The following is a 24,978-nucleotide window of genomic DNA, read 5'->3' as shown; positions in this document are numbered from 1 at the left end:
CTGACTGATACAGCTATTTATTCACAGATTTCACGCAGGTAAAAATTAGTAAGAAAACTATATTGAATGGTCAAGAAGTGTCCTTGGTGCTCCTCTAATTACGTGTACTACCCCAGGACACCAGAGGTGCTTCAGAAGTTTGATGAATGGAAAAAGGAGGAAGGGAGGGAAACATTTCCATCTGCAAACTGAACTTTCCTGCAGTTTCTGCTTGGAAATCAAGATGGAGATGATCTGTAACTGGTCGCCTTGACGCTGATACAGACCCCCCTCAGCACCTCTTGGACAGTTCACCGCGTGCCACTCAGAAAAGAAAAAGGCTGATGAGTTGTTCTTTATAGACACTGAGGGAAGACATTTCCAAAACCATAGTGACTTCTAGAAACAATATGCCATTGATAAGAAATTATTTTGAATTGCAAAATGCATCTGTATCAAAGAAATGGATGTAGAAGCCTGCACATTCTTTTCTTAGCAAAACTGAATTCAGCCAGATACACTTTCCCATGTTATTACAAAGCAAGTTCTATAATAATTAGCAACAGAATGAAAGACAGCTGATTTTCTAAATCACTTGCTTACCGATACAGGATTGCAACTCAATAGGCCACTCTGAATAACTTATTTTTAGGACATATGTTTTGCATGCCATTATTTTCACAAAGAGATGTTTTGTGAAATAAATTGTTCATGTCTCTGACAGATTTTTACGTAAGAAGTAAATAGAAATACCTTCATAAGATCATAGGCCTAAATGTAAATGCAAAAACCCTAACGTTTCTTGAGAAAAATCATAGGAAAATATCTTCTTGACGTTGTCATAATCAAAGATTTTGTTAAACAGGACACAAAAAGCATTAACAATAAAATAAAAAGTGATACACTGCATTTCATCAAAATGAAAAGCTTCTGCTCACCAAAAGACACCATTAGGAAACGAAAAGGCAAACCACAGGCTATGATCAGATTTGTAATACATAACCCATGACAAAGTACGCGAATCCGGATGCTAAATAGAACTGCTACAATCAACAATAAAAAAGACAAACAACTATGGTTTTGAAATGGGCCTTGAAAATAACACTTCACAAAAGAAGATTATAGATGATGACCAATAAGCACATGAAAAGATACTCAGTGTCATTAGTGATCAGGAAATGCAAATTAAAATAATGAGATACTACTATAAACCCAGTCAGTTTAAATGGAAATAAAATTAACAAGTGGTAGCCAGGATATGGAGCAACAGGATGCTTATACACTGTTGGTGGGGATATAAATGGTGTGACATATTTGGAAAAGAGTTTGACACTTTCTCATATAGTTTCCACAGTCTTACTTATAGGTATTTCACTCCTTGGATGGTTACCCAGGGGAAATGAAAACATATGTCTACACAAAGACTTGCATATAAATGTCCATAGGAACTTTATTCATGGTAGCCAAAAACTAGAAACACCCAAATGTCCATCAAAAAGTGAGTGCATAATCAAATTGTGGTATATTCAAACAACGTTATATTACTCAGCAATATAAAGGAACGGACTACTGATACATGCAATGACATGAATGAATCTCAAAATCAGTACATGGAGTGACCAGCACGTTGGCCTGGGGTTGTGGGTGGAAGAATCGGAGGTAGATTTGACTAGAAAGGGACATGGGGGATCTTTCTGGGGAGATAGAAATGTTCCATATCTTGATAGAGGCGACGGGTACGTGGATGTATTGCTTTGTTAAAACTCACTGAACTGTGCACTTAAGGTCTTTGCTTTTTACTGCCTGTATAGAAATTTCTTCTTCATCTAACATACATTGTTGCTTCCATGTCTTCCCATTCATAAGAAATTTTCCAGAATCCTTATAGGACAGTCAAGATTTTAGAATGTAAGGTAGATTTTTTTCAAAGGCTCCAAATACCGCAATATCCTAAGAAATTACAGTAACTGTTCTAACACTGTGCTACTAATGTCCACCTTCTATAAGAGGCAGAAAATAATAACAGGAAATGAACATTTTGAGCTATGCTTCTGTGGGCTAGAACAGCATGGACAGTATGTAGGCATGACTTCCCATGAGGAAGAGCAAACAGTGTTATCACTCACCTATCCTCATCCATGTAGTGCCACCTGTCATGGCATCTTATGCCTGTGTTCTATTGGGACAGCTGTGTGGCCCTCAGTAGTCTTCTGTGGGGCTCTGTGTCCGGATGGCCGTGGTCCCCTCTGAAAATGTTGTTGGCTCTGTGCCTCCCTAAGCCTCTCCAGTGAGCCCCTCGGGCAATCCTAACAAGCTCTCTATTACTTTAGTCCACTCTCCCTAGAACTGGGGTCTGTGTCCATGAACTTGGATTGGAGGACAATTCGAGAGCATGGAAGGACCTATTTTTACAATGGTTTCTCCCTCTACCTTGTCCCAAACCTCCCATCTTATCCTTACTGGGCTCTGAACTGTGAAGTCTTGACCTCTGCCTAGTCCACCTCTAACCCTCTGGCCCTGCTGTTTGAGGGAAACTTCAAGGAGTTGGAACCTCAGCTGCTTCCCCCTGGACTTGGATCTCAGTTGACCACCTGGCTCTCAGCATCCCATGTTCCACCCTGCAGATTCCAAACCTGGTCCAGGTAAGAGGCCATCACTCCCCTATCACTCATCACTCTGGATGGAGGTTGAGAAATTATGTTTAACCAGTAGTAATAAGTTGTTCAGAAAGCTTGTCTTTGAGAACAGTTAAAGAACTCAAAGATCTGCAGGTTTTCATTACTCTAAAATTGTAAATCAGCTTTTAATTTTTGTAATTGTAGATGAAAAAAATTCCTACCTTACAGAAAACTGGGCAGGCAGCTCATACAGGAATTTTGGTACATTGAAGCCTTTTTTTTTCTTCTCATTTTGGTGTTTGAGATATATATCTGAATGGGAATTTTCTTTAAAATGCTGTAATTCCACATAAACATATTCAAACTTATGGGATAATAATTCATTTCCATAAAGTTTTTCTGTTATCTGAGAAAAGTATTTTCTTTCAGATGCATTTATTGACCCAGAGCTAACCAATTGTCTAAAAATAAAGCGGTCTTGTTTTGGTCTTCTACCCATCTACCTGAGTGTAGGAACTAACCAAAAACCAAGTAGCACGTATTCATAGACTGCAGTAAAAAGATAGTTTCTGCAAAATTAAGTATGCATTACACTTGAAAACGCTGATGTCAAAGAGAAACTTAGACGGTCTAAGGAAACTCTTGTCCCAGGCTGAAAAGCAAAAGACTGAAGTTCAATTTAGAAGGCTGGAACTATAATCTATTATTTTTCACCCTAGCCACTGCACTGTTAAAATGGAAGACGTGGCTAATCAATTACAACAGCTGAGCTGGAATATTGCATAGTTTATAATCTCTGAAGCTTAAAAGAAAATCCGTTTACAAAAATTCAGAGATACATCAAAATGACAAGGGAATAAAGTACCTTCATTTTCAATTAACACCAGTCAGAGTTTTAGAAAGCTGTAACATCCTCGTCCCCCTTTTCCTTACCTCTTCTACCATCTTCCAATTTGATCATAAGCATGTCGTGGACACAGAATTGCTGGGATGTTTACAAAACACATGTTTTCAAGGAATGCTAATAACATGTTTAAACCTAAGATCTACTTTTCCAAAGGGACATAAATTACAAGTGACAGAATACAAGATACACACGAATGGATTAAAATACATACCACAGAGCAGACAGAATCACAGGAGATGTTGTCTAGTCATTATTTATTGAATACCCACTATATGATAGAACGGTCCCAAATTTCTCCTGAAGAATTAGTATTCTTTCATTCTGTCAAATTATGGACTACCTACTTAGAAGATGACTCAAAAAGAAAAGTATATTTCATTGTACTTAGAACCAACCGGGGAAGAAAGAATATTTAGGATACTACCTTCTTATGACTGATTAAATGAGGAATTATACATATGTGTGTGTGTGTGTGTGTGTCTATGTACATATGTACACACACACACACACACTTCTTAATGATGAAGTGCTTTTTCCTAACTTCATTACAGGTGAAATATGCTTGTCTTCCAATGGTGAGTGCCCTCGAAAGGGAACACTGGTTTGTTAGTGGTACAGAGGTCTGACTGCTATTGCTACTTAGTTCTTTCTATTTCTTTCTTTGCTTCTCTGCCTGGACAGACTTTTCTCACACCAAATACAGATTTTTTTTTTACCTGTAACTTCATCCACCACATTAAAGTTAAGACTATTCTTCTGGAAGCCCATCCTGAGTTTTGCTATCACCACTCTGTAAGTCAGTGGTTCTTTAGCAGGGGTGACTCTGCACCCCCTGGGACATTTGGCAATGTCTGGAGATATTTTGGATTGACACAACTGGGGAAGGGATGCTACTGGCATCTAGTCAGTAGAGGCCAGGATGCTGCTAAATTTCCTAGAATGCGTACACACCAGCCAGCCCCCCCTCCATGATGAAGAATGATCCAGATCAAGATGTCAATGGTGTTGAGATTGAGAAAGCCTGCACTAGACTCAGGTATAACTAGTTAGGTAAAACTAGGCCTACTGTGTGATTAGCTCACTAAGCAATTCTAATTTGGGGTTTCAGAATTAAGCTCCCCAGTATATAGCACATTTTCATCACTGGATTCTACAAGTCCTTTTTGTTTTCTTTCTTTTCTATTCCAATTCCTCCATGCCACCATTCTGATGTATTTGATGTGTATTTTTTTATTTGTGTATGACCTTGTATGGCATTTAGGAGTGTGTTTGTGACGTGTACTTTATGGTACACGCATGGTATTGGGATCTTAACCCACATCATTCTCCTGACTTTTTTTTTTTCACACGGCATTGATTTTAGGATCTACCCATGTTGCTGTGTACAAATCCAGTATATTCCTTCTAATTGCTAAGAGATATTGCAAAGTATGCTTTCACCTCAGTTTACCAATAACCCCCCAACCCCCCCACCAGTGGTGGCATTTCCAACACTCCACTATTATGAATGTCATAATGAACATCTTCAAACTGTTCCGTGTGTGTCTGTGTGAGAATTTTCCCGAGACATGTATCTAGGAAAAAGATTACTCAAAGCAATGATGTGAAATAGTCAGCATTATTTTCCATCGTTAAGACGGCAAAATGAAGCTTCCGGGGATTATATAAATCAGCTATTTATATAATCCCCGGAAGCTTCATTTTCCCATCTTAAATCACCTAAGGTCACCCAGCAGAGCTAGAATTTGAATGTCTGTATTTTCTGAAGCTCACACCTCACTTTCTCCTTAGAAGTCATGACTACCTGCAGATGCAGAAAAGAATGAAGAATGAAGGCCAGGGTAGAGCTGACACTGATAGGAGGGTGACACAGAGGGGTCTGTGTGAGTCTTCTGCCCTGCCCCAGATGACGTATATTCCTCTCCAGTCTTTCATTATTCCCCAGGATCCTGAGGAGCAAATGTCACAGGGACAACTGGACCCATCACAGGGAGGAAGAAGAGGACGTGATGGCCTGAGCCTCAAGCCCAAAGGAGATCTCACAAAGAAACCCAAAACCTCTCCTGGTGTTTGAACGTCTTTACCATTCATTCTTTCATTCATTTTCCATATTAATTAGTCAGCTATGAGGTGTAGCACTCGTCAAGCAAAACCTATTGTTCAGGGGATTGTGTTCCAATCTGTGACTCCCACGTGACAAGCAGACAGTATCCTCCCTTGGACTGCTTTCTGAGCTGTCACACACGTGATCCTCAGGCAAATCAGCCTGATGGCCAAGACCTAAAGACCAGAGGGGAGGGTCGGCGTCAGAGTTAGGCCAGCTTCTGTCCATGAGAGCCCACTGCACAGGAACATGATGGAGACCTCTCCACCTTGGAGAGTCAGATCTTGGGCAGTAGGGACCCCTCACAGGACAGCGTGCTGGCTGACATTCCTACACTTGACTGAGGACAGCTACTGCCCAGACCAACATGCCAAGGGGACAGGGAAGTAAAAGTTAAAAAGTCATCTGGAGATGAAGGGAAGGTTGCTAACCTAGCATTTTCACATATCTTCCAGTTGAATCACGTGTAGAGGCTTCAAAACTGGATTTGGCTGTGACCCTTTGGACCCAGGAAGGCCTAAGTGGAGGAGGAGGCTAATTTAGGGGTCCAGATGCCCAGGCCCGAGTCCAAGTGTTATTGTTGATCCACTGAGCAACTGCGAGCACCTCAGCTTCCCTGGGTGTCATGAGCTCCCTGGGAAAGAGCCGAGGTTTCGAATTATGCTCCAGGGAGCCTTGAGGGTCAGTAAGGGTTCTTCAAGAGTTCCTCAGTATGGGAGGGTGGCTGGGAATGGGATCTCCATCACTCGCCCACTTTGGTCAGCTTTATATACCGAGATCGCATATTAGAACCATCCTTTTACAACAAAGGGTTCCAACACTAGAGGAAGATTTTGGAAACAACTCATCACGGTGACTCTTTACTGCTAGACATTCTTTGCTTCGACAACTCATTCCACTTCTCTTGACCCCAAAGCTCTGGCTTCCCTTAACATTCCCTTAACATTCCTTTTTCCTATAAAACAAACAAATTGAAGGAGGAATCACGTTAGAGTGGATAGGGCCAACTTCTCCATTAGGACAATAAGCCCAGGGTCAGGGCTGACACTACGTTTCAAGGCCCACGGAAATTATTTTAATCTTTTAAAATCAGAAGGAAAAATGAGTAGAATAACAATGGATATATAATAATGACTCCGGCCTGGATTATATTTGTCGATGTCCAAACAGTAGTAAAATATATTTTAAAATATTTTTTTGTGTAGGATGAGAACCATGAAAGCATCATGGGCCCTGGAAGAGGGAAATCCATGGCCTTTGGGAGACAGATCTGGATACAGAGTCCTACTTTTCCCTTGTTAGCCGCATGTTATTTACCTTGTGTCTCAGTCTCTGTGTCAGATAAACGGGACACAGATCCCTCCAGGAGCTGTTGAGAGGCTTAAATGAGCAAGCAGAGGAAGCTGTGGCTCAGCAGGTGCTAAACTGAGGGCGGTTCGCCTCCTCGCCCCTCCTTTTCACCCAGTTCCCCAGGCAGATCTTACTGGCAGACATCTTAGGGGGCACATGACCAAGATCTGCTCCTTGACGTTGACTCTAAATTTCTAAATTCTCCTGCCAGGTAATTCAGCCCTGCTTTGTTCTCTATGTGTGAGGGATTAAACAGAAATCATAAAACGGTCTTTTTACAAAATTAAATTGATTAGGGTGACATTGGTTAATAAAATTACATATAATGGTCTGATAATGATCTCCTGCCTCTCTGTGGAAAAATCCTAATTTTGACTAAAATAAACTGAAGGAGGCTCCTTTAAATGAAGGAGCCATGACCTGAACCTCACACTTTCTCCTTTTTATCCCCCAAAGCTCAGAAATAGCCAAACCTGATAATAGAAATAAAAACTGACAGAATCGTATGGCTTGATTGACTAAAAGATCTGTCCCTAGAAAGGTGCAAATAAATCCAGTTTCCACAGTTTAGATCGTGCTCACCTTTCAAAAACACAAAAACTTTTCCATTTCAAGATGATTATTTGCTGTTTGAATTTAAAAATAAGAATGCAACATTAGCAAAACCACTCCAAGTTAAGAGCACACTTAAAGCAGAATTGATAGAATGCTTTAAAGCTATGGAGGTGGTATGAAGAACTGTGTCTGAAAGTGAACTAGAATTCACTTGGAAGACTGTGCAGAGTGTGTGTGTGTGTGTGTGTGTGTGTGTGTGTGTGTGTGTGTGTGGAGATAGGTATATAGGCGCGCATGTGCGCACGCACACACACACACACACACACACACACACACACACACACACACAGGTCAGTTAAATTAGGGTACAAGAGTGACCCAGCAGCCCACCCCCAATCCCAGCTGAATCACCCAGCTGGGTTCACGCTTTATGTAAGAAAGACGCTTCCAGGGCAACCGGATGGCTCAGTTGGTTAGAGTGCAAGCTATTAACAAGGTTGCCGGTTCGATTGCCACATGCGCCAGTGAACTGCAACCTCCACAACTAGGTTGAAAAACAACTTGACTTGGAGCTGAGAACTAATGGGTCCTGGAAATACACACTGTTCCCCAATAAAAAAATTTTTTAAAAAAGATGCTTCCACCCCTTCTTCCAATGAGAGGGGCCTCACCTGAACTCAGCTTCCCATCAGCCCACTGACTCCCTTCCAGAGACAGAAGGGGCCATAAGTTCCCATGAACTCCAAAGGCCTTGGGTCCGGGTACCTAACATTTTTGGACAAGTCCTGCAAACAGCTGGCAACCAAATCTAGAGTTTCCAGTGCCAATCTTCAGATTACTCCACCCTTGATACGGTCGCTCTCATGCTCTCCCACAAGAATGAAAAGTCACGAGGGGCAAGGTGACTCTGCTAGAACATGGACCTCAGGTACATGTGCAGCCCAAACCCTACTTTAGCACTCCTTTCTGTGGGATATTGGGACGATGGGGTACCCATGCCTCTCACCTCTTGCCAACTTTGGTCTTGTAAGTCTACCCTTTCCCTACAGGTCCTACTCCTTACCCCATACTATGTAACATATAGTTTATCTAGAACCTTGATGAATGACCTGTAGGCAGCCAAAGGAACCACATGCATGACAGACTGAGCTGAAATATTGGTGGTTTCCATGTCTGGGTGGTGGGGCTGTAGGCAATGGCTATTTTCTTCATTCTGTTTTTCTGAGTTGGCAAATTTTCTACCTTAGTTTTAGAATGGAGGAAGGGATAGTTATTATTTAAAATGAACTTGAGGTTTAACCGGTTAGCTCAATTGGTTAGAACGTGGTGCTATTAACACCAAGGTTGCCGGTTCAACCCCTGTATGGGCCACTGTGAGCTGCGCCCTCCATAAATAAATAAATAATAAATAAACAAACAAATAAATAAACAAATGAACTGGAAACCACGCAAATAGAAGCCGCCCAAAAGAAACAACTCTACCTGGTTATTTGGTCTAGAATTAGCCACTGGTTCCTTCAAAGATGTAATCTATGAGCTACTGATTTTAAAGGAAATCTAATGTCAGCTCTCAATTTATCACCCTAAATGTTGCTAAAAAAGAAACTAGTCCACGTCTCTTTAGTTTAGAGGATAACAGTTTCTGTTACAAAAGATTCTTTCTTAGAAAACATCTTGCTGCATCTTTATAAGGTTTCTTTCCCTCCAGGACTTTCAGGGAAAGCTATTCTTGTGAGAAATAATAAATCAAGCTAAATAAAATATGGCTTGAAAGAGGATTTACACTTCCATTTACGAGAATGGATAGCGGCAGAAGATGAATCAAAGTCACCACATTTAATTCATTGTCCTAACAAGGGTGGATATTTGGCTTCCCAGCCTATAGGAAATAAAAGAAGTGAAACAGCAGAGAGATGGAGAGAGAAGGTTCAGAGCTATAGACTGCAAGGCTGGAGAGCAGATAGAAATAAATGGCTGCCGGACTCATAGGGTAATAAAGAAGAGGTATCGAGATATTTTAAAAGTAGATATAAAAAAATTCAAACAAAATTTGTAAAGTACTATTGGACCTGGCAAATAAAGAAAGTTTTTTGGGTGTGTTTTATGACCAGCACCTGGCACATAGTAGGCACTTTACAAATGTTTGTTGTATGAATATTGAATGGACAAATAACACAGATCCCTGACAGGAATGCAGTGAAATGGCCACATAGATTTTGCTGGGGCCAGTAGACACTGTATTTTCTTTTTGGCAAGTAATTTAGAAAAATGTATCAGGCCTTAAAAATACCCATAACTTTGGATTCAGCAATTATATTTTTAGGAATCTTATCTAAAAAAATAATCTTAAGGGCATAAAAAGCCTTATGCAAAAATATTTCCAGTTGATAGGCTATTAGTAACACTGGAAACAAATCAAATTCTCAACAAGGAGGAATAGTTAAATAAACTCAGTGGGCTATTACACAACCAGTAACATATGATGTTCAGGACAACCTGTAAAAATATAAGAAAATGCTCTAAATTCCTCAAATTTAGCTATCAATCTATCCACACACATATGCATTCATATATGTGTGCATGTATATATGTGTACAAAAACATGTATATGGTATGATTATAATTCAGAGTTAAAAGAATAACTATCATTTCCTGTACCAACTGTACCACAGAGTGATCAAATAGTTGTTGAAGGAAAGTTCCTCTTTATAGAAGTATTCCAGCTAATAAATGAAGATTGAAAGAAACAATACACTGAATCAGTTATCTTTGCTGAGTAACACATTACCCCAGAACATAGAGGCTTAAAACAACACAGCTTCTGTGGGTCAAAAATTTAGGAGTGGCTACGCTAAGGGTTCTGGCTCAGGATCTTTCAGGAGGTACAATCAAGACGCCAGCTGGGGCGGCAGCCATAAGAAGATTTGATTTCCAAGCTCATTCACAGGCCTATGGGCAGGAGGCCTCAGTTCCTTCCCATGTGGTCCCTATGACATGGCCGCTGGCTTTGCTCAGAGTGAGTGGCCCAAGAGGCAGGGGGGCAGAAGTTATACTGCCTTTTATGACCTCACCTCACAAGTGACACACCATCATTTCTCTCATATTCTATTGGTTGTGCAGACCAACCCTGATACAGGGCAGAAGGACGTCATGTAAGGCATGAATATGAGGAGGCACGGAGCATTGGGGGCTGTCTTAGAGGCTGGCTACCATGGACACCATCTTTCATACTCCCAATGAATTAATGGAACTATGCTATAATCATCAATGGCTGCTGACATCACAAGAGAGACAACCAGAATAGGAAGTGCCACTTGACACAAGTAACAACAGCAGCTATAAAGCAGTCTTGCCCCAAAATCTGAACTTGAATCTGATTAAGCCTATGGATCTATCTACCAATGTACCAGAACTGGAGGAGACAAAGGAACATGTACAACAATACCATGTAAACGAATTAGCAAAGTCCAGACAGTGAGCAATTTTACAAGACAAAGAACCAGTTTCTTCCAAAAATAAATTGCAGGCGGATAAAACAAAAAGAGGGGGGAGAAAACCTACCGTTTAAAAAGAGACTAAAGACCATACCAACAATTATAATATTTGAACATTATTTCAATCCTGATCTGAACAATTGTGAAAAAGAAGACTAGGGGTATAAATATAAAGGAGAAATTTTAAAGTAGACAAATACAAAATACAACAATCTGAAATCATACATTTTAAGGGGGAAGATAATTCTGTACACAGAATATCTTAAGAAAACATTATAATAAAAACAAACATTCATCTATCCCTGCAGTTAACAAATGCTTATTGAGTGTTTAATGTGACCAAGGCATGCAGGAGTCATCCCGGACCAAAATAAAAATGGTAAGCTCTAGGACCCCCAGTGGATGCCTGAAACTGTGGATAGCACCGAATCTTATACATACTATTTTTTCTCCTACACATGCACACCTGAGATAAAGTTTAATAAATTAGGCACAGTTAGAGATTAACTAATAATAAAATAGAACAATCATAACAATACACTGTAATAAGTTATGTGAATGTGGTCTCTCTCTCTCTCAAAATATTGTACTGTAGGGTACTCACCCCTTCTTCTGTGATGATGTGAGATGCTACAATGCCTATGTGATGAGATGAAGGGAGGTGAATGACGTAGGCATCCTGATGTAGTGTTAGTTGCTTACCACACTCTGTGCCCGTGACGTTTACAGTTTGAGGTGTGACAGCAAAACTAGCACAAGTTTATTTTTTTTCTTCACAATTTAATGGATAAAAGATTCGTTCTCACCATAGATTTTAGCAACCACAGCATACAATTTTTTTTCTTTCCTAATTAAGTGGAGAAATTTCACCTTTCCTTTTCAAAGAAGCACTTTACAGCTTCTCTTTGGCCTATCCGAGTTGCCAGCATCACTACTCTTGCACTCTGGGGACATTATGAAGTAAAATAAGGGTAACTTGAATAGAAGCCCTGCGATACCAGGATAGTCGACCCAATAACTGATAACTGATAATGAAGTGACTAGCGGGCAGGGAGCGACTACAGTGTGTAGACACTGGACAAAGGGATGGTTCATGTCCTGGGCAGGACAGAGCGGGTGGCCCGAGATTTCATCATGCTACTCAGAACAGAGAACAATTTAAAATTGAATGAGTTGTTCACTTCTGGAATTTTCCATTACACATTTTCAGAACGCGGTTGGCCATGGGTAACTCAAACTGCAGACCACAAAATCGCAAAAAGGGGTGGGGGGCACTACTGTATTATGCTTGATACCTGGTGTTCTAGAAGGCAGCAAAATGCAAGTTGCATTTTTCAAAAGTATAAAAATTATTGAGCCTAATAATAGAAAATGTGACTTGGGCAGCAGACATCAAATCAATTCTCATATCTTCCTTGCATTGTTTAATTTTATATCAGATGTTTTAAAAATTACTTCACCATTTTACATTAATGATTAACATGCCTACCCTAACCTTTCAAGCGTTTACTGGCAAAGTGGGTCTATCTACTTTCTTTTTGTAGGATTAGATAGTCTCATTTCCATAGCATTTTTTAGATCAAGATATGATTCACAGATCATAACACTCACCCCCTTTAAAGTGTACAATTCAGCAGTTTCAGTTCATTCACAAATTTATGCAACTGTCACCACTATCTAACTCTAGAATGATTTCATCACCCCCACACAGAAATCCATACCCATTAGCATTTTCTCTCCATAGGCAACCCCCCATGGCCCCCTCCTCCTCACCCTAGGCCTATTCTGGATATTTTGTGTAAACGGAATATTTTTATGGTCTTTTGTGCCTGGCTTCTTTCAATTGTACACTGTTTCAAAGGTTCATCCATGTTGCAGCACATGTCAGTACTTCATTCCTCTTCACAGCCAAATAATATTCCAATGTATGGACATACCACATTTCTTCATCTGTTCTTCAGCTGATGGACTCACAATGGTGTAGCTATGAACATTTGTGCACAAGTTTGGTGTGCATGTATGTTTTCAGTTCTCTTGGGTATATAACTTGAAGTGAATTTGCTGGGTCTTATGGTAACTCTATGTTTAACTTTTTGAGTACCTGCCTCACACGTATCTTCGGCCTAATCCACCCAAGTTCTTACTGGACTGGCTTGCCTTGGTCACATGTTCATCCTGAACCAATCACCATGGTGGCCGAGGGTCTGTGAGGCCGGTCTGAGTCCTATGCCCAGCCTTGGAGCTACAGTAGAAGCTACCCACCTCACACATATGCCACGGGACTGGGAGTAAGGAAGGGGGTGTCGCCCACAGGAAATGTAAGGAAGGGGAACAAAGAAGGGAGCAAAAAGCAAAAATGCCTGCCACGCTGGCTTTCCCTACATATAGATCCAGCCGACCCAAACTACTCATGAACTGAGAACAAGAAATGATCTAATGTTATCTTCCTACATCCACCTGGCACTTTAGATAATAGCTTACACACAGTAAAAATCATTTTCAATACTTCCAAAATCATTTCAGAAGCAATACATTTCATTGCAAGAAATTTGTACAACTAGGAAAAGCACAAAGAAGCAAATATAAGTCTCACTACTCTGAGTGACCATGGTTAAAAATTCAGTGATTGTTTAAATTCTTTTTTCTATACATATATAAATATGTACATATATGAGTGCAAACAAATATTTACTGACCAACTAGAACATTTCAATTTGACTGGCTCTCGAGTTGTACCTAATTCATTATTTTGTAAAAGTTCAGTTTTCTGCCATAAAGGTCACATTTAAATGCCAGACCTCACTCCATTTCTTGAATTATGTTGACCTACTACCTGTTTATACTTTATTTTTTCCAATATTTTTAATTGCTTCTAATTGTAAAGGGACTTTTACACAGGGATGTAAAGTAAAGCATAGGAAATATAGTCAATAATATGGTAATAGTTATGTATAGTGCCAGGTGGGTACTAGACTACTCAGGGGGATCACTTCTTAAATTATATAAATGTCTAACCACTATGCTATATACCTGAAATTAATATAAAATAATATTGAATGTCAACTACAATAAAAAACTTTAAAAAAGGGGGGAAAGGTGAAGGAAAATAAGAGGTTCAAATTTTCAGGCATAAAACAAATAAGTTGGGCGGCCGGTTGGCTCAGTGGTTAGAGCGCAGTGCTCGTAACACCAAGGTCACCGGTTCGATTCCCAAATGGGCCATGAAGCTATGCCCTCCACAACTATTGAAGATGACTTGACCTAGAGCTGAGCTGCACCCCCCACAACTAGATTGAAAACAACGACTTGGCATGGAGCTGATGGGTGCTGTAAAAACACACTGTTCCCCAATAAATAAATTAGTAAATAAATAATAAGTTTTTGTTTTTTTGTTTGTCTTGTTCCTTTGTTGCTTTCAGTTTTATATCCCACATATCAGTGAAGTCATATGGTTCTCGACTTTTTCTGTCTGACTTATTTCGTTTAGCATGTATTACAGAATTGTACACTTGAAACCAATGTAATTTTACTAACCATTGTCACTCCAATAAACTTTAACTAAAAAAAACAAAAAACAAATAAGTTATAGGGATGTAATGTACCGCATGGGGAATATAGTCAATAATATTGTGATAGCGTGGGACGGTGTCAGATGGTTGCCGGACTTATGGTGATCATTTCTTTAGGTACATAAATGTTGAATAACTATGGTGTACACCTGAAACTAATATAATATTGTATGTTAGCTATTTTTCATAAAAGTCTTCAAAAAATAAAATAATTGTAAAGGTACTTTTACATGACATGATATCTGGAATTTACTTCAACATAATTTGAGAGCTCTATAAGAAGTAGGTGAAAGTACAGATAAAACAAGACTGGCTATGAAATGATAATGATTCAAGCTGATTATTGTCCCTCGGGACTCAACATTCCACTGGGTCAACTTTTGTATATGTGCAACATTTTCCATAATAAAAAGTTTAAAATAAACATATTTAATGCATTACTTATATAGATTTAAGCCACATTTTAAAATAATACTGAATTTACAATTTTCATTTCATTTTTTCATTTTTTTTAAAAATTCAAATCTTTTTTTTTTAATTGGGGAATATTGGGGAACAGTGTGTTTCTCCAGGGCCCATCAGCTCCAAGTCGTTGTCCTTCATTGGTTGTGGAGCACTCAGCTCAGTTCCAAGTGCAGTTGCCGTTTTCAATCTTTAGTTGCAGGAGGCGCAGACACCATCCCACGTGGGAATTGAACCAGCAACCTTGTTGTTGAGAGCTCGCGCTCTAACCAACTGAGCCCTGTGGCTGCCCCTCAGGCAGCTCAGCAGTGGCTCGTTGTCTTCAATCTAGTTGTGGAGGGCGCAGCTCACTGGCCCATGTGGGAATCAAACTGGCAACCCTATCGTTCAGGGCTCGCGATCTAACCAACTGAGCCATGCGGCTGCCCTGCAATTTTCATTTTAGATGAAAAATCATTCTACCATCCTTTTCTGTTATAAAACACCAAATATATTGCATTAGACAAATTTCCTCTTCCTTCTTTGTTCAAAAGGTACCATGAAAAAAATATATATGGTATATATTTGTTTGTTTTACATTTTGGTTTTGGAAATCCTTTCCATGTGGAAAGGATTTCCTTGTTACACCAAGGCAAAATGAGTATTACAGAATCATGTAGCAATGCCCAAGTTAAACCACTTAATTTAATGCAACTTAGAGCAGATTCCATGTTGATAAATTAGCTACAGAACAGCCAACTGTGAAAAATGGTGCTGTAGTCAGATGGGCCCAGACATACGTTATTTATCAACCCGGCTATTGTGAAGTTCAATAGGAGCAATGGGCCCCCCCAAACATGTGACTCACGCTGACTGGAGGCCAAGCCACAATTCCAGCAAATCACCCACAAAAAGCACACGATCCCCACTAATCACTAGGTATTATTTGTGTAAAGCTGTCATAATTAATTCCATATTTTAAGGTGACCAAAATATGCTCAGATGCTCTTTGGTTAATTTGATTGAAATACGAGGTCAGACAGTTAAGTTCATAAACTTATCCCAGAAAAAGTGCTACACACCTCATTGCTGAATATCACTATGGTCACCTTTGAAGTACTCCCCTTGGGAAGCTATGCGCTGACACCAGTGCCTAGTCCACCCTTCAAAGCAATTTTGGAACTCTTTTTCTGGAATGGCCACCAGAGCTGTCATTGCATTAGCCTTGATGTCCTGAATGTCATCAAAATGTCTTCCTTTCACTATTTTCTTTATCTTTGGGTAAAGAAAGAAGTCACTGGGGGCCAGATCAGGTGAGTGGGGGGGGCTAACTTTTTCACACAGCCTTTTCAGCACTTCCAAATAGTAAACTTAGTTAACTGTTTGTCCAGTTGGTACAAATTTTCAAAATGAACAATCCCTCTGATATCAAAAAAGGTTAGCAACATCGGTGCAACGAGTTCGCGAACTTAATTGTCAGAACTTGTGCACAACTAAGTCATCAACACAAAACAGTTTGCATCACATTACTCTTTTTGCATATATGATAGCAAGTTAATTTTGTCGTGCATCACAGGAAAAGATTAGGTTTAGTTCGATACAGAAAACCTGGAAAACAGAAAAACATCCTTCGGAAAAGACTATCCTTCTTAAATTATTGTTCATAATGAGACATTAAAGATAAAATAAGCAGTTTACAAATATTGAACAATCTATTGGAAGAATAATTTCTCAAATATATATACTATGTATCGTCCACAGAAAGTATTAATATATACATGTTTCTATGAAGGCAACCAGGCTGAAAAATGAACGGCATGTTGCAAAGTATTCATTTTCCACCTGCCAAGGCCTTATGAGGTAGCAATTTACACAGTCATCTAGGAAATCGAAGTGAAATAACTGTCATTTCTACGTTTTCGAAAAACTCATCACTGGCACTTTAAAACTACTCTGTGCCTTTTAGAAAATATAGGAAAATGAGTATAATTGCCCCCTCTTATCCACGGGGGATACGCTCCAAGACTCTCAGTGGATGCCTGAAACAGTGGATAATACCAAACCCTATATATATCATGTTTTTCCCCATACGTAAGAACCTTTGATAAAGTTTAATTTATAAATTAAGCACAATAAGAGATTAACAATAACTAATATTAAAATAGAACAGTTATAACAATATACTGTATTAAAGGTTTGTGAATGTGGTCGCTCTTCAAATATCTCTTTGTACTGTACTCACCTTTTCACTTGAAGCACTTTAGAGCTTCTCTTTGGCATATGTGAATTGCCAGCATAACTAGTCTGGAGCTTGGGGGCCGTTATGAAGTAAAATGAGGGTGACTTGAACACAAGCACTGCCATACCCTGACAGTCATTCTGATAACAGAGAGGGCTACTACGTGACTAACAGGTGGGGAGTGTCTACAGCCTGAAGGCGCTGAACAAAGCCATGAGATGGAAGGAGCTGGATGGTTCGAGATTCCATCACACTACTCAGAATGGAGCAAGATATAAAACTTACGGATTGTTGCTTTCTGGAATTTTGCATTTAATATTTTTCAGACCACAGTTGGCCACAGGTAACTGAAACCATGTGTATAGAGCATTCATTATGAACACAACGTGGACTCTAATAGTTCTGACAGCTAGGTCGGTGACAAAGTGACAGCCATAGCAGAGCATGCCGTGAAAGGGGTGCCCAGTGAACGCCCTACCCAGATAACTCCAGACGCAGGGCGGAGTGTGACCACCTGGGCGCTTTATGGGACTGCAGATGGGGGCACCACACCCACTCTCCAGCACAAGACCAGAGCTCTCTGACTGCCTTCTCCCTCAGGCCTCAGCTGACCAGCTGACAACCGCACCTGCACTCGTCCCACATAGAGCCCTTGAAGCCTTGCCTCCTGACCGTCTCCCCAGTCTGGCCTGATGCCCGACACTCCGCACCCCAGCACTGAGAGACTCTCAGCAGACACCAGACTCTCAGCCTTCTTTCCTAGACTCTGTTCGCCTGGCCCAACCCTATTGCTTGCAAACCTGTGTGACCCTCTTGTGTGAAACTGCTCTCCCTCAACTATTGGAAGCTTTCTGGCCAGAGCCTTGGTTAACGCCCGTGGGAAACCGAGTCAGTACGACTAGATCCATGGCTTTATTCTAATAAAGTCTGACACTGTTTAAAGACACTAACGTGTGTGAGACTGCTACTTTGATAGCCATGTCCTGCTCACAATATTACTCTGCAAAAGGTGTGGCTGCACAGCGCAGGAAAGCCAAAACTCCAGAGGCGAGGTTGGTGGAAAGAAAAGCAGTTTTATTCCACAATACCAGCATTAAGGGAGACAGTGGACTGACTCCCTGTTACAAAGACTGCCTTCCTGCTCCTAATACCGCCAAAAGGTTTTCTAGACACACAAGGAGGGGCAGAACAAAGGAAGAAGTTGGCCAGGCAACTTCAGGAAATAGCACTTCCCAGAGGCTGGTCTGCCCCAGGGTCAGGAGTGAATCCCATACAGAGGCAAAAACCCCTCCCAAGTCACCAGGCCAGGCGTGCACAGGGTCTAAAGTAAACAGAACCATTGAAACTGGTATGCTAGTAAATGCACAGTAAATAGAGTCATCAAGGTTTGGTGGGAGGAGAGGAAAGAAAGCAAAGAAAGAAAAAAAGAACTTTCAAAAAGTCCAAAGCCAAACCACTGTCAAATCAAATTACATCAGAGGTTTACATTTCAAAAATAGGAGATATGGGGTCAGCAGCATTACAACGACACCGTGGAAATTGAAACCATGGGTGAAAGGGGACTACTGTACTCTGTGTCATAGTGGTCCCTGACTGTCTTCTCAAACCCTGAATCACCAACGTTAGCCATTAGCCTCACAAACATATTTAGTGTCTCAATTTCATTATCTCTAAAGAAGATATTTCAACAGATGGTGGAAAAGGAAACAGGACAAAAATCAAAGGAGATGGTTCTGAAAGGAAGCTGAGAGAAACAACCCTAATGCATGGTAACTTCATATGTATATATAAAAAAAAAGTGCCAGTCAGCTGGCTGGTAGATGAAATAGAATAAAATCTTTGCATGTCTGTGGATTGATTTTCCTCAAGGAAGCATAAAAGAAAAAGAGCCCCTCCCAGAGATCCAGGTTCTGTGCTGACTTCAGAAGCCTGAGCTTTCCAGTCAGAGGGGAGGGTTCAGCCCTCAGGCTGAGTGCTCCGAGTTGAAGGGGAAAATCAGGAAATGAAAAGATAATACAACTGAAGCATCGATTTGAAAGGGCCCAAGAGGAAGGCAAAACGCCATTCTAAACAAAGGTGTTGGAAATGGATTCTATTTATTTTTATTTCACTTTTGAAACAGATCCTGGAGCGATGGGGGGGGGGGGTTACAGGAGCTGAGAAGAGGAACTTTCAGTGGCAGGAGTAGGAGCAACTCGGACAACAACATGTTCAATCTCAAGCACTTGACCTGTTGTCTGCGTGAAGCCACTGAATAAATGCCCAGTGTATTTTAATCAAACATGACCTAACCGGACAGGATCACAAGAGCAGCTAAACAAATCCCTTCACACTTACAAAAGGGGCACTTAGTAGAAATGACTCCAAAGGGTGTGGGATTTCTCAACTTCCCCCACGCACAGTCACACACCTCTCTCCAAACCTCTGCGGCACTTCCCCAGAGGCCTGAAGCCCCTCCCTCTGCAGCCTGAGGGGTGACAGCCTAATGCAGGTGGCAAGCTAGAAACTATAAGGACAGGACAACAAAACGTAGCATTTTCACAGTACCTCTTACCAACTGGTAGGACCTGTCAGTCAATACCTTACAAAAAGAAGCCCAGGGGGCAGTCAAAGCTTTTTTATTCTGGTGTCTCATTAGCAAGGAGAAAATAAAATGTGTTAACTACAAATGAAACTGCAGTGTGGAATTTGGGGGTTATAAAGGGCAATGATATCACTAGAATTTTGAAAAACATTTATATACAGGATTGCACATTGTTTACTGCCCTATTTTAATTTCAAAAGGAAATACTTCTCTTTGGTTTTAATGTAAGCCATAACATAGAGATGAGAATAATGTATAAGGTCTGACAATTAAGTTCACGAACTTGCTGCAACAAAGTTGCTAACCTTTTTTTGATATCAGAGGGATTATTCATGATGAATTTGTACCCACTGGACAAACAGGTAACCAAGTTTACCATTTGGAAGTGCTGAAAAGGCTGCATGAAAAAATTAGACGACCTGAACTTTTAACCAACAATGCATGGCTCTTGCATCACGACAACGCACCAGCTCACAGGGCACTGTCTGTGAGGGAGATTTTAGCCAGTAAACACATGACTGTATTGGAACACCCACCCTGCTCACCTGATCTGGCCCCCAATGACTTCTTTCTTGACCCAAAGAAAAAGGAAATATTGAAAGGAAGACATTTTGATGACATTCAGGACATCAAGGGTAATACGATGACAGCTCTGATGGCCATTCCAGAAAAAGAGTTCCAAAATTGCTTTGAAGGGTGGACTAGGCACTGGCGTCGGTGCATAGCTTCCCAAGGGGAGCACTTCGAAGGTGACTGTAGTGATACTCAGCACTGAGGTATGTAGCACTTTTTCTAGGGTGAGTTCGCAAACTTAATTGTCAGACCTCATTTCATTTACATACTGCACATACATAAAAATAGATGAAAAGAAGTATCTTTGGAGCTGAGGATGGAAATTATTTTCCCTGGGATCTCTTGTACTTTTAAATGGTATGCATACTGATGAAAAACTCTCCACAATTTCCACCCACCTATGGACATGTATGGATGTGGAAAACAAACAAACAAACAAAAAACTATGACCTAATAAAGTACTAATGTACCATGGATAAAAAATGAGATGTTGAGGGTTTACAAAAAAGCGCAGCGGTCAAAAAAATCATTCACTACAAAAAGTGGTCAAGAGGGTTTTTAAATCATGCCTTTCCTTTTGCTTCATTATTAATAACCCAAGAACTCAAATATTTGGAGTCGTGGGAACATAAAACCAGTAAATGTATTTTGAAAATAGAAACTATCTCACTGTTTGCCTTTTGCTTACCAAATAGGATTAAACATTATCAAATACCCTTTCTGGGAGGACATGAAGTAATTTTATGGAATTTAAAAGGCAATGGTAATCAAGTAAGGAAAAAGGATGTGCCGCCATGCATCGCTCTCAACTAATAAACTGATTCTACAGATGGTGCTTGCTGCCATTAGCATGGGATGAGGTCAGTGTTACAAAAAGAACAAATACCAGCTCATTATATGTTCATTATTGTATTAACTTAGTTTCAAATAGTTTATATGGGTGTTATTACAATCTGAAATCTCTTCTGTTATTAGAATTTTAAATTCCTTTAGAATATAGGAAAAGTAATATTTCTCTGGATCAGGGACTAGCCAAATACAGCCCACAGGACAAATCCAGCTCATCACCTATTTTTTGTAAAGAAAGTTGTATCAGAACCCAGCCCTGTCCACATACACACACACACACACACACACACACACACACACACACCAGAGATGCCACAAAAATGTACACAAGTGGACACTTTGGTCAGCGTTGCTCAAGCAGTAGTTCGCCATCATCAGAAGTGTCTAGATAGTGCTCGCTTCGGCAGCACATATACTAAAATTAGAAGTGTCTGGATACTGATGGGAACCACTCTGAGCACCTCTTGTCATTGCAGAAGTCAAACGTGACTTGTATTCATCTTTTGTTATTGGTATATTATTGAGTATTACAATTTCAATACATTTTCCTTTCTTAAAATGTGTATACAGTTTTGGGCACCAGATATATATATATATAAATATATATATATATATATATATATATATATATATATATATATTTATATATATATCTGGCTGCTTTCACCCTATAATGGTGGAGGTTTCGTGGTTGTAGAAGAGACTGTATGGCCCATAAAGCCTAAATTATCTACCTGGTCCTTTACAGACTGATGCAGTAGGCATTATTTATCCTTACTGTCTCCGTGGCACAATAAATACCAGATACGTAAAATTTCAATGTCTAGTGTGTTATTTTCCTGAATGTAATTAATGGGATTTACATTGAGTTTTGGTAGATTGTCTCTACAAATATGGCTGCCAAAGAGTCCTCCCCTTGCTGTGTTGCATTCTGCTCTCTCCATTAAGACAGAGTGTTTTCTCTCCCCTTGAATCTGGTGGGGAGGAGTCACCCTGTGACTTGCTTTAACAGCAGAAGGTGGCAGAAGATCCCTGGCAACTCTGCTTTGCTCTTGGTGCCTTGACTCACCACGTGGAAAGTCTGTCTCCCCTGCTGGAGGGAGAGGCCCCGCCAGTCCCCAGAAATGGCAGGCACCCCAGCTGTGGTGAAGCTATCTTGGACGTCCCTGCCCCAGCTGAGCTCTCAGCTGAGCTCCCAGCTAAATGCAGCCACAGAAGTGGCCCCAAGCAACACCACAAGCTGAATTGCCTAGCTCAATCTCGGCAACCGACAGGGCAGTGAGACAAAATCGTTGTTTTAAACCACCAAGCTTTGTCATTACACAGCAATAAATGAACTCAACTTAAGGTTTTGGGATTCCATTTAGTATTTCAAAACTTTAAGATATTTAAAAATAACTTTAAAACAAGCCAACTCCATAATCTTTTATATCTTAAAAGCAAGAAATGCCACTGTGTTCAGACAGCAGTGTGAGCATTATGGATGAAAAACACCTCTCCTAAACTACAGGTAAGATGTGGAAGTGAAATCATCTGGCACCAGCAGTAAGACACAAAATATAAACTAAACTCTGGAAAGATTTGTTTTTTTCAAATCCACCGTCTCAGAGTCAGGGGTTTCAGAATCTCATCTTTGAAGAAAGCATTTTTTCCCATTCTACTTGTCTTATCACCCAGAAAATAAGTCAGGAGAAAGAAAGACTTCAAGGAAACCAAAAAAATAGTTGTTGAATTTAAGTCTGCTGATGAGAAGCGACTTGTAATTGACAAGTGATAAAAGGATCAAAGTTGATAATTACTCCCACAAAAAAAGAAAACGGATAAGAAGAGGAAGGCAGTGAGAGGAGAAACTGATCCGGACATGAAAATAAAAGTCCCTTTGGAGTCACAGAACCTTGGAGCAGGGGGATTAGATTTCCCATGGCGTGTAGAGAAGTGGGCTCAGGGAAATTTAAGTTAAATCTCAAAGAACAAAGTGACTTCAACTACCCATTGAAAGGCAGATGCTTCAAAGAGGTGATGTGGAGAAAAAAACTAGTAGCAGTGGTAGGCTGGTGGATGCAGATTTTTCCTTCTTTTTAATTGTGCTTTTATGTGTCTGTGCCTTTTTTTTTTTTTTTTAAGGAGGGCACAGCTCACAGTAGCCCATGCGGGGATCAAATTGGCAACCATGGTGCTATTAGCACCACACTCTAACCAACTGGGCTAACTGGCCAACTAATATAACTGGCCAACTAACTGGCCTTTTAGTTTTTAACTTGGTTTTATTTTGGGAGCTGAAAATATTAGTATCGTGTGATTTTTTTTTTTAAATGGGGATTGGTTGGTTTAATAATATTACTACTGATAATAATAGTTAATAATTATCTCAACATTTTTAGAAAATGATTTTTTAAGTCGGATGAAGAAAATAAAGCAGAAAAAATATAGAAAACAGAAACATATAGCATTATTTATACATGTAAGAGCAAATTTCTTGAAACAAAACATAAAAAAGATCACCTTTGACAAATATAATCAATAAAAAAAGAGGAAAATGCCTCTTAAATAAATTAGGAGTCTTAAAATGGACCTAACAACAGCAACTGAAAAATAACTCGGAAACTAAAAAATAGGCAGGCATGATTGTAATATATTTGAAAAGCGAGATCAGTTTGGCCAATTTCATCTGTAAAGGACCAGATGGCTTGGTGGGCCACATAATCTCTTGTCACAACCACTCAATCTCCACCAACATTTGGGAACCACTGAATTCCAGAGTTAAATGTAAAAATCGGTAAAAGACAATGCTTAATTAATTAACAACTGAATGGGAGAGAGCTTTCTAGAAGCATTTTCACACATAACCAGTGAGAAGGTAAATCATAATAATTCGTCTGGAAAGCAAGTTGGCAGATGTACCAAGAACCCTAAAGATGTTTATAGAACATGTTGATACCTGTGGAGGACGGAGCGCTGCTGCTTGGCCCAGGGCTTTAGAGAAGGGGCCTTCGGAGCTAAGGCTCTGGCTTTTGAGGAAGGGGGCGCGTCCCAGGAGGCCGCTTCTGGAAGTGCCGAAGCCCCCGTAGGCTATAAGCAGCTGCCGCCGCCAGGGCGAGGTGCCGTTGCATCCAGGACAGGAAAAGCAAGCCAGTCAGGATGAAGCCCCTTCTCGTTTCCTCTGGCTTTTCCCTCCAGCGCCGTCTACTGGCAGAGACAGGAAGCAAGCCGGCAGAGGAAAAATGTGTGCAGAGTCCCATTTTCAGAAAAACACAACAGCAGAGAGCCGTGCATTTGGAGCTGCCAGATAATCACTGAAAAACTGGGAACACCTTGAAATTCCTTTATAAAATGTCCCTCAAGTGTGCAAAATATGCTGGATATTTCCAAAACCAGTCTTGATTCCAAAAATCTTAAAGGACAGAACTGAAAAACTAGCATCAGATGTTCCTTTTAGAGTGATTTCTGGGAGATAGAAGTTTACTTCACTATTATTATAATTTTATTACTCATTTTAATCATGGTTTTGTGATCGGTCAGGTTTGGAAGTTTTGAGAAGGATGTAGTTGTCCAATAGTTTTATCTCTCCTCATTTGTCTATGCAAAATGCATGGTAAGAGTGTTACTTCTACTAACCAGCAATTCTTATTGAATTTTAAGAATTCAATATTGAGTTTTAAGAATTTTAAACTAAGAGCAGCTGCATTACAGAGCATCTATAATGTAACCCGACATAA

At 40.2% G+C, this 24,978-nt stretch overlaps 1 protein-coding gene across 1 annotated transcript in view; it reads right to left on the bottom strand.

Moving 5' to 3' along the window:
* The window catches only part of FRMPD4 (FERM and PDZ domain containing 4), a 768,746-nt gene extending 744,527 nt beyond the window's left edge, over nucleotides 1–24,219 (bottom strand). Inside the window, exon 1 of the mRNA XM_074324292.1 lies at nucleotides 24,201–24,219. The gene's annotated coding sequence lies outside the window, so the exon portion shown is untranslated. The remainder of the gene's footprint in view (nucleotides 1–24,200) is intronic.
* Between the last annotated feature and the right edge of the window lie 759 nt (nucleotides 24,220–24,978).

This window comes from Rhinolophus sinicus, chromosome X, assembly GCF_036562045.2.
Source record: "Rhinolophus sinicus isolate RSC01 chromosome X, ASM3656204v1, whole genome shotgun sequence".
Taxonomy (NCBI): domain Eukaryota; kingdom Metazoa; phylum Chordata; class Mammalia; order Chiroptera; family Rhinolophidae; genus Rhinolophus; species Rhinolophus sinicus.
Note: the sequence above shows the minus strand (reverse complement) of the source record. Positions and strands in the feature narration are given on the sequence as shown.